Genomic DNA, 9967 nt, shown 5'->3' on the forward strand with positions numbered 1-9967 from the left:
TCTTTTTTTAAGTTTATTTATTTTGATAGAGAGAGAGAGAGAGAGAGAGAGAGACAGTGTGTGTGTGTGTGTGTGTGTGTGTGTGTGTGGCTGAGAGAGAGAGAGAGAGAGAGAGAGAGAGGGAGAGAGAATTCAGGGAAGGGGCAGAGAGAGAAGAGAGAGAATCCCAAGTAGGCTCTGCACCGTTAGCACAGAGCCAGATGTGGGGCTCGATCTCACAAACCCTGAGATCATCGTGACCTGAGCTGAAATCAAAAGTTGGACGCTTAACTTACTGAGCCACCCAGGTGCCCCCAATAAGTCAGCACCTGAAGAAAAAAAAAAAGTTGGACTCCTTCCTCGCACCTAAAAAATGAAATTATTAAAGCACAAGGAGAAAATGTGGCAGGGTTTATTTTATAATCTTAGAGTAGTAAAAGGCCTTTCTAAGTATAATACAAACCCAGAAACCATTGCAATAAACAAAGTTGAATTTATCAATCAAAATGTTTCCTCAATACTATATATAACATAATGAATATGATATAATGAAATATCGTGCAATCCACGGCTCTGTAGTAATCACATGAATCTATGGCTGCTGAGTAAAAGAACGCAGACCAGAGCATGGGTGCTCTGTGAGTTCATGTAGGCAGGACCAGTCTGTGGCACTGAACGTCAAGTAGAATGTCTCTGGGGTATAGGAAAGACCTTACAATAAGGAGAGCAAGTCTGACACAGTTAAGTGTCCGACGCAGGCTCAGGTCACAATCTCACGGTTTGTGAGTTCGAGCCCTGCGTCGGGCTCTGTGTGTCTCAATAATACACATAAAAATTTTTTTTAAAAATTGTATTCATATATACATACATGTGATATTGAATCTTATGAAATTGCTGATTTTTTAACCTCTAAAATGGTAATCTCATATGGTTCAACATAGTGTGCATATGTATTTGTAAATACATAGATATTGCAAAATCCTCCTCAGAAGATGCATAAAAAAACCAAGGACAGTGATTATTCCCAGTGAAGGAAACTAGGCAGCTCTAAGTGTCAATGGTCAGTAGATTCACTTTTATAATTCATACCCTAAGCGTGATTAACTATTCAAAAATTAATTCTAACACGTCCAAGAAGTAGGCGATGGAACAATACCTTTACAATTTTAAAGGGAAAGTCTTTTCAACTTCAAATTCTTTTGGACCCAAATAATCATTCGTGTGTGTGTCCACAAACGCTTCGGGAAAATATTGAAGGATACACACCAAAGTTTAGTGGTGGCTAGGGTTGCCCTGAGCAGTACAATAATCAAAACAGGGGATACAAATTTCCCTGTGGCTTGTGTGCTTCTGTACGTTTGGAATATTTTAGATGTATACACTATAACCATATATAAAACTTTCAATAACCACGTAGAGAACTTTGGTGTAACACCCTTCCCGCCTGCAATGCTGAACAGGGCACCACCTCAACCAACTCTCTAAAGGAAAAAAGACTCCCCTACGCAGTAGAAAAAAAATGGATATTTCACTTCAGAATCTAGGATTTCTAGACTCTAGATTTTCCAAAGAGAACACAGGTTATGGTTTACATGGGGTGCACGGTATTTTATTGAAAATACGCTTATTAACATTTCTCCTCCAACCACCCTACCTGCTGCCGGTGTCCTAATCTCCCCCAGTGTTCGTCAGCCCTGTACACGGCTCAGCTCTACCCACCTGGGTCTCCACCCACTCCTGTCTCTCTCATTCCTGAGGTACAGCCTTCCCGTGACCTTCTCCGACGGTCTCTAACGTCCCACACCTGTCACGTACCCCTGTCCTCATGGGGAGGAGAGGCCGTTGTGACAGGGAACTTGATTTTGCACTCAGCAAACGGGAGAGCCTCTGTTTACTAGGGGCTGTCTCCTTAGGAGGAAGGAAGGGACGTTTACACAAGAAGGCTTTTTCTGTCATCAATAATTTTTAAAGGATCACACTTGTAATTTAAGCAAATTAGAGCGAAGGAGTGTCTCTCTGATGGCTGGGTGAGACCCTGCCGGCTTCGTGAATTGCATAATAAAGCCAATGGGATCTTCAAAACAAAAGCAAAAACACCACAAATCTAAAAAATATAGACTTTTCAACTGACATTTTCTTTTTTTACTATTTTTTAAATGTTTATTTTTGACAGAGAGAGATACAGTATGAGTGGGGGAGGGGCAGAGAGAGAGGGAGACACAGAACACGAAGCAGCTCCAGGCTCTGAGCTGTCAGCACAGAGCCTGATGCTGGGCTCAAACTCATGAGCTATGAGATCATGACCTGAGCCAAAGTTGGACACTCAAGTGACTGAACCACCCAGGCACCCCTCAATGAGGCATTCTTAAGAGAATAAGGCCTGAGTTTTCAACTCGGGGACAAAAGGACAACCGTCCCACATCTGATACAGGCCGGGGTGCTCCCGGCCTCACCTCTTAGCATTTTACAGGAGAAACCGTGTGTACCCACCTTCTGTCGGGGGAGTTACCCACCAGCTGCCCTGCTTTTAAACCATGGCAGTCAGGAGCGTGCTGGGTCTCCTCCCCTCACCCTGGGCAGACAGTCAAGCCTCTAGTCTCAGCCCAAGGCTCTACCCACCCCACCTCCAGGCTGAGCTGCGTCTTCAGCTTGCGAAAGGTGAGGAAGCATTCCTTCCCAGAAAGTGCTCTCGCCCAGGCCACACCCACACACCTGCTCCACAGCTCACCCAGCGGGTGTGCCCGAACACTGGCACTCCAGTTTGCGGTGACTGGCGGCTCCTAAGATCAGACTTCAGCTCAAGTCACGATCTCCCAGTTCGTGGGTTCGAGCCCCACATCGGGCTCTATGCTGACAGCTCAGAGCCTGGAGCCTGCTTTGTCTTCCTCTCTCTTTGCCCCTTCCCTGTTTGCCCTTCGTTTCTCTCTCTCTCAAAAATAAACAAACAAACAAACAAAAGACTGGCAGTTCCTAGTCCAACATCCAGAAGAATAGAAACCCCCTGGTTGACGAGTGTCCTTGTGTGTCCCATTCCCTTCTGCCGTGCCCCCGCAGCCTCACCTCTAGCTACGTTCCCAGGCACGTATAATTTTTCTCTTGATCACGGAGCACTTGAGAGATGATAACATACATATACATACACAAACATGCAACATTCTGAATATACACTACTTATTCCAGACTTTGAGGCTTACACTTCATTAAAGAATCTTCTTGCAAAAATCATACTCAGGAAACTGCCATCTCTAACTGCCCTCCAGTCCACGCCCAGGTCCCACCCCCACCACTGTGTCTGATCCATTCCACGCCCACCCCCCACCCCCACCGCTGTGCCTGGTCCAGTCCACGCCCACACCCCACCCCCACCACTGTGCCTGGTCCAGTCCACGCCCACACCCCACCCCAACCACTGTGCCTGGTTCACCCTGTGCTCCCTTCACTCAGCCCAGCAGATACAGCCTCAAGAGTCCTGGGTCCCCATTTCACCTCTGGTGGTTTGTTGGGCTGGGATCAGAAGCCCAGGGGCCCAGACACCTGCTGCCCTGTCTGTTCCTGGGTCAAGTAGGTTCATGCCCCAGACTGTGTCTGCAGGATGGAGGCGGGGACGCGTCCTCATGAGGAGAACGGAGCCACGCAGCTCACAGATTCACCCCTGCTGTGGGAGAGCACCAGCTGGGCCCACAGCTGACTGTGGGCAGCTTCTTCGAGCAGGACCAAGAGATTCCCTGGCTTTGCCCCAAGAGGGGTCTGAATGTCAAGCTTAGCCACACTGGGGGCTTGTGATCCCTGAAGGAAAAGTCCTTGCAAACTGGTGTTCGGCCGGCGCCCTAGAAGCCTCAGCCTGGCTGGGAGCAAGAGGCCTGGGTCCAATGTCCTGGCTCAGCAGGGACCATGTGGAACTTTGGTCCACGTGCATGTGGGCCCGTGAGCCAGGGGGAATTTTCAGCCTCCACCTCCAGAGGAGGCACCCAGAGAAAGTGGCAAAAGGGCTCCAGGAGGGGGCTGGACACCGTCAGAGGACGGCCTGAGCCCTGTCTCCTACCACCAGGGCACCCCTGCGGGCAGTGTTCAGCAGACCATTAATAGGTCTTCTCAGAGGCAAAGACTCTGTGATGTGGAGCAAGCCACTCACCTTCTCTGAGCCTCAGTTTTTTCGTCTATGAAATGGGTGTCACCTCATAAATTCATCAAGTGAAATAAGCAAGGGCAGGCATGTGCCTGCACAGATGGAACAGAAGAGAGGAACAAATAGCAAAAATGACCATTATTCCTAACATTTATTTTCCATTCAAGAAATCCCTAAGAATGCACCAGGGTAAGAGACACCAACATGCTTTGTGGGGACAAGCAGAGTGACTGCAGGGTCCCGCGCAGCCCCCGCGAGGCCTCTGTGCGATCCCCACACACATCCTGAAACGGCAAGACCAGGAGACAGAAGCCCCCATCCCTCCCCCCTAGTCCAGGCCACGGGCCACCCCTGCTCTCTAACCAGGACCCCCAAGCCCGAGGGGGATGTCCACTTCTGCAGCCGGAACTCCTCAGCCGCCCCCGTGCGAGTCCCTGACCCCGGCCACACAGGCCCTTCCCCCAGGTCTCTGAGTGGGCAGCTCGTGGGGCCCGGGCCACAGGGAGAGCGTCCATGTGTGGTGAGGCATCAGGCTCTGCTTCCACTGACCGAGGCCGCCATCCCAGCCCAGCCTGTGGACACTACAAACAGCTTCAGGGAACACTCCACCTCCTGGAAGCCCACCAGACAGCACAGGGGATGAGGCCGCCTGCCCCTGCCTTCCCCAGGCGCAGGGCACCGGGCTGGGGCAGGGCAGGGGACCACGGGGACCCACAGGACCTCGGCATGGGCAGACTTGTGCCACAGATGCTTCTTGCTGGGTTCTGCTCGTGTCCCTGCTGTCGAGGCGCTCAGAGTGGGGCCTCCTGACCCAGACGGGCCCCTCTGGAGGAGGGAAGGAGGAGGGAACCTTGAGACGGGACTGCCCTGTCCCGTGCTGGCCCCTCCGTGGCCCCTCTGCACTGGTCCCTCATCTGTGACAGGGCATAACAGCCACCCCTCGAAGAGGGAATGCCCAAAGGCAGTCGTCGCTCTGGCTGCAGCCCCAGGGCTGCGGGGAGCACCCTTTGAACTTGAGTTTCCTGGTCTGTAAAGTTGAGGGAATGTGACCCACTCAAGACCTGGCTCTAGTTCGTGGCAAACTGAAGACTGGGGTGGGGCCCAGGGCTCCCGGAGGGACTGCCTCATCCCGGGTGTGGGGGGCTTGGTCCCACGTGGCCCCGGCCTGTGACGAGGAAGCAGAGGCCGGGCCAGCGGCCCCACGGGAGCCCCAGGCCTTGCGGTGGCATCACTCGGCTGGCTGGCAGCATGGGTCACGGACGCTGCACGGAGACAAGCACTGTCAGAAAGTGGGGGCACAGAGGCGAGATGCCGGACACGGCGTAAGTCACAGCATCTTGGGCCCCGAGGGAGTGCCCCACAGGCCAGCCTCTGAGGAAGTTTCCGGCCAAGCCACCAGGCTGAATGCCAGTTGAAAGCCCCTCGCCCCTCGGTGAAAGCCTTCCGGCCATGCCCGGCCTGTGTCCCCTGGGCGCACTGGTGCCAGGCCTTCCTGGAGAGCAGGAAGCTGGGGTCTATGTGACATAAGAAGGCCTCATCCTGTCCCAAGTCCTGAGGTGGCTGTGACATCAGAAATGCACCCCCTCCCAGCTCTGGGGCGGGCCCACCACTGGAGGCCAGGCCCCTCCCGCAGGCTCTGAGGGAGAAGATGTTCCAGGCCACGCCCCCCCCACCCCAGTGCTCTGCCTTCCTTAGGGTTCCTGGGCTGTGGGCGCCTCCCCCTGACCTCTCCATCCTTCACCACACTGTGCTCTCCCTGCGTGCATGTCTGTGTCCAGTTCCCCTTTAAGAAGGACATGGTCATGGTCATGTTGAATTAGGACCCACTCTACTCTGGCACGACCTTGTCTTCATTAATCATATCTGCAGTGACCTTATTTCCAAATAAGGCCACGTTCTGAGTCTCCAAGGTTAGGGCTTCAGCACCTGAATCTGAAGGGGCAGAGCCAGTAAGGGGAGGGGAGGGCGGCTTCTATTTCCCAGGTCCCTTGACCCTTAGGGAAACTGAGTCAGGTCAGAGGAGGCTCTAGTCTGGCTTTCCTGGAGCACAGATCTCATGGCAAAGCCCACAGGCAAAAGCTTTACTGTGGGCACAGCCCCAGGGCAGCAAGGCCAAGGAGCAGGAGGAGGGACAGGCGGCTACTTCCTGGGTAAGAACCAGCTCCCCGAAAACAGCCTACTTTCAGCCCCGTTGGATCCCTGGACTCACCTGCCCGCAGGTAGAAAGGAAGTCACCCATATCTCGTGGGCACACTGGTGACATGGCCCCTGTGCTAACCTCCACAGCCCGTGGGAGGGGTCCCTCGGCCCCTGGGGAGGGGGGGCCCTGGGCCATGGGAAGGGGCAGCACAGGTGGGAAGGACCGGGCTGCTCCACACAGGGCCCATCCCGGCATCTGGCCGCACTCCCTACATTTGAACCTCCAGCTCCCCTGTGGGCCCTCCAAGCCCTCCTCGCTCCCCTCTTTGCACCACCCCCTGAGCCGAATGAAGGCCCGGCTCCCCTGGCAGCAGGAGGCCTCTCCCCAGTTCTCTCCAGCTCAGAATGACTCTGTTCTCTGCCATTAGCTTGGAGCTGCCATGGTTCCCGCCCCAGGGGGGCTTCTATGAGACTTGCAAGTCGTCTGAGGACAAGGTAGGCAGGTCCCGGGCAGATGGCATCAGGGACCACCTGCCAGGGTGCCACCGAGCCGCCCATGCTTCTCAGCACTCGTGAACCTTGCCCCCGAACAGCCCAGTGGCTCAGGGACCCCAGCAAATGAGGGTGCCAAGACACAGCAAAGAGACCTGGCCAGGGCCACTTCTGGAAGGACGTCAGGGGACATGCGCCCAACAAGAAGCCGGAGAGCCTCCAGCTCCCCCTCACCCAGCACAGGTGCAGACCCAGGAGATAAAAGAGGCAACAAAAGGAGAGTCTCAGATGTGTCCTGGGTGGGGGTGGTCAAGACCCCCAGGACTGGAGAGGCGGTACAGAGTGGGTGCCTTTCACGCCCCACCGGGGGGAACCGAGGACCAAGGGGTGGCGCCTCCCAGCTCCTAACCCGGAGGAAAGCCCACAGCACACCAGCTAGAGCCCAGTGCTCCCACCCCGTCCCCTCAGGCCAGGCCTCTTCCCACCAAGAGACACCAGGTGGCCCCAGTAAGGGGATCCCCACATCGAGGGGCCCAGCAGCTCCCTGCCCAGAGCCACAGCGGGCCTTGGGGAAGCCCCTCATCCTCAGGAAGACCGCGGATGGACCAAGTAAACCTGAATAACACCACAAAGGCTCTGACAACTAAGCCGCTTGTCACAGTGCAAGCACCACAAATGTGCTGCTAGCGACCATCCATGTGAAGCTCCAGCATTGAACTTCCTCCGCTTCAGGTCACAACTTTGAGATATGTACTTGGTGAGATCAAATAAGTCTTTTCAAGGGAAACACAAAGACATTTCTGTCCAGGAAAATCGTTTTGAATGACTGTCCGTGTGGCTAGTTTAGGTGTTTCACCTCAGAGTTTCCAAATTTCTAGACGACAGAACCCGGGTTTTGTCCAGTGCAAAATTAGAAACTTGAGCTTCTCTTTTAACCCTTCACCTTAAGGCCTCCCACCCTCACCCCTTTGCCCACTAACTTTCATCTGTCCTCCATGCTTGAAAATCTGCTTCTAAGAAAGTCTCTGATGTCTGGCCTAGCATGGAGGTAAGACAAGGCACTGTCTCCGTGAGGGACGCCAGGTTTCCGGAGTGGCTTTGTAGGGCTGGGTCTGGCCGCCGTCCTCACGCTAGCACCCCGGACAGCACCCCGAGATCCAGTCGAGGCTCTGTTGGGGGATGCGGGCCTCGGTTATCCTATCTGGAAGGGGTATCTGAGGGCGGCGCTCTGTCTTTGGGACTGCTCAGAAGAACGTTTCCAGCTCCGGTGTGACCTGCTGCGGGGAAGCTGGTTATGTCACATTGCCCGGGACCATAGTGGGGACCAGGTCAGGAGGCCCTGGGCAGGCTTCTCACAGTCCGGGAGTTTCTAGATCTCCCCATTGAATGTATTTAGGGCAAGAAAGGCATGCCTCTGGGTCGCTGAACTACTGAAAATTTTCACAAGCTACCTCTTGGTTCTTAAGAAATAGATGTAGAGAAAATGTTCTGCTTATTGCTAAGAGTTTTAGCCCGAATGCCATACAAAATTTTGACTCATAAAATGTTTGGGGCCTTTGGGGAGCTTTCACTTAAGGCCTCGTCCGGTGTTCGGTACAACATGTAATGTGGATGACCTGGAGAGCTGGCTGAGATCCGCCTCGCTGCTTCTCCTACAAAGCTACAAACTTAGGATGACGGGGCCAGAATGATGCATTTTTTATAGTTAGTTATTAGTGAGCATTTCTGGCTGAGCCTAAAGGCAGTCTGAGTAGTCCCTCTGGCCCCCCTTCTTCTAGGATCACATCCTTCAGTGTTACAGCTTCCAAACTGAGGAGGGGAGGTGCAAGCGTTCTAGAAAAGAAAGGGACCCAGTCAAGTAAATAAAATAATATCAAGTTTGAAAAGAAAATAGTTTTAATTTGCAAATAGTGCAAGGATTAAAAGAGGGAAATGGTTTTCCCCCTCTACCAGGGAAATACTGGCAGAGTAGAAAATAGAATCCGGTCACACTATTTTCCCTCTGGACTGAGCGATACATCATCAATAGTTTATTGATTTTCAACCCTTAGAGCCAACCTGTGGATAAAACACAGAACGCTTTGCTACAATGGTATGGCAAAATGTAAATGCCAACAGCACAACAAGAGCAAGCACCGATTCACAGCAGGTGATTTGTACGAGGGAAAGGAAGGCAGAGGGGCTACAGTGCAGCCTCCTGTGCTGAGAACATCATTAGATCGAGGTGAAAGTTAACAACACAAGAAGTAAATAATAACAGCCAATGTTCCTTGAGCTGTCCTGTGTGTTAGACACTAAAGGCTACAAACGCATTGTTAGTGGCCTTATCACAAGCAACCCCATGAGGTCGAGAGGTATCCCTTCCCCTGGGGATGGGTGAGAAAACAATGGGCACAGGTGGGATGTGTAAATTTCGCAAGGACACAGAGCTAAGAAAAGTTGAAGAACAAGGATTCTAAATCAAGCAGTCCATCTCCAGGACGGTGCTTTGAGCCCTCTGCTTCCCTCACCAATAAAGCCAGCAAAACTACATGAAGTCACCACAGAGAGAAGCAGCCAAGTCCATTAAATGTGACGTATTGGAAAGGAAGAGGGAGGGAAAATGAAGGAGTGGAGTTTTGTCTTCCTCCATCATGGTAGAGCGGTAAAAATAGCGTCTCAAACGAGTATGTCTTGATACAGCAAGATAAGCATCATGTTCAGAATTAAGGGGTGACATCAAAGTAGCAGAAAACTGTCTCTGGAGAGGGGAACTCAGGAGAAAAGGGCTACATTTCAATAGGATTCAAGTTGCTATTATACTTATGTATTATTTTCATACAAATAAATATTTCTGTTTATTTAGAAATTGCTTCTAGGAGGCGCCTGGGTTGCTCAGCAGATGAAGCGTCCAACTTGAGCTAAGGTCATGATCTCGTGGTTTGTGGGTTCGAGACCCATGTTGGGCTCTATGCTGAGGGCTCAGGGTCTGGAGCCTTCTTTAGATTCTGTGTCCTCCTCTCTCTCTGTTCCTCCCCTCCTGAAATAAACATTAACCCAAATTAAAAAAAAATAGGAATTGCTTCTACTGTGTAAGTGCATCAAAACATGAAATTCAAGTGGCACTTGGGTGGCTCAGTCGGTTGAGTGTCCAATTTTGGCTCAGGTCATGATCTCATGGTTTGAGTTCAGTGCGGGGGACCAGCCCACGCACCAGAGTCCAAGGGTCTCTGAGTAGGGGGTTGGTGTCGG

This window comes from Suricata suricatta, chromosome 5 (genome assembly GCF_006229205.1).
Source record: "Suricata suricatta isolate VVHF042 chromosome 5, meerkat_22Aug2017_6uvM2_HiC, whole genome shotgun sequence".
NCBI lineage: Eukaryota > Metazoa > Chordata > Mammalia > Carnivora > Herpestidae > Suricata > Suricata suricatta.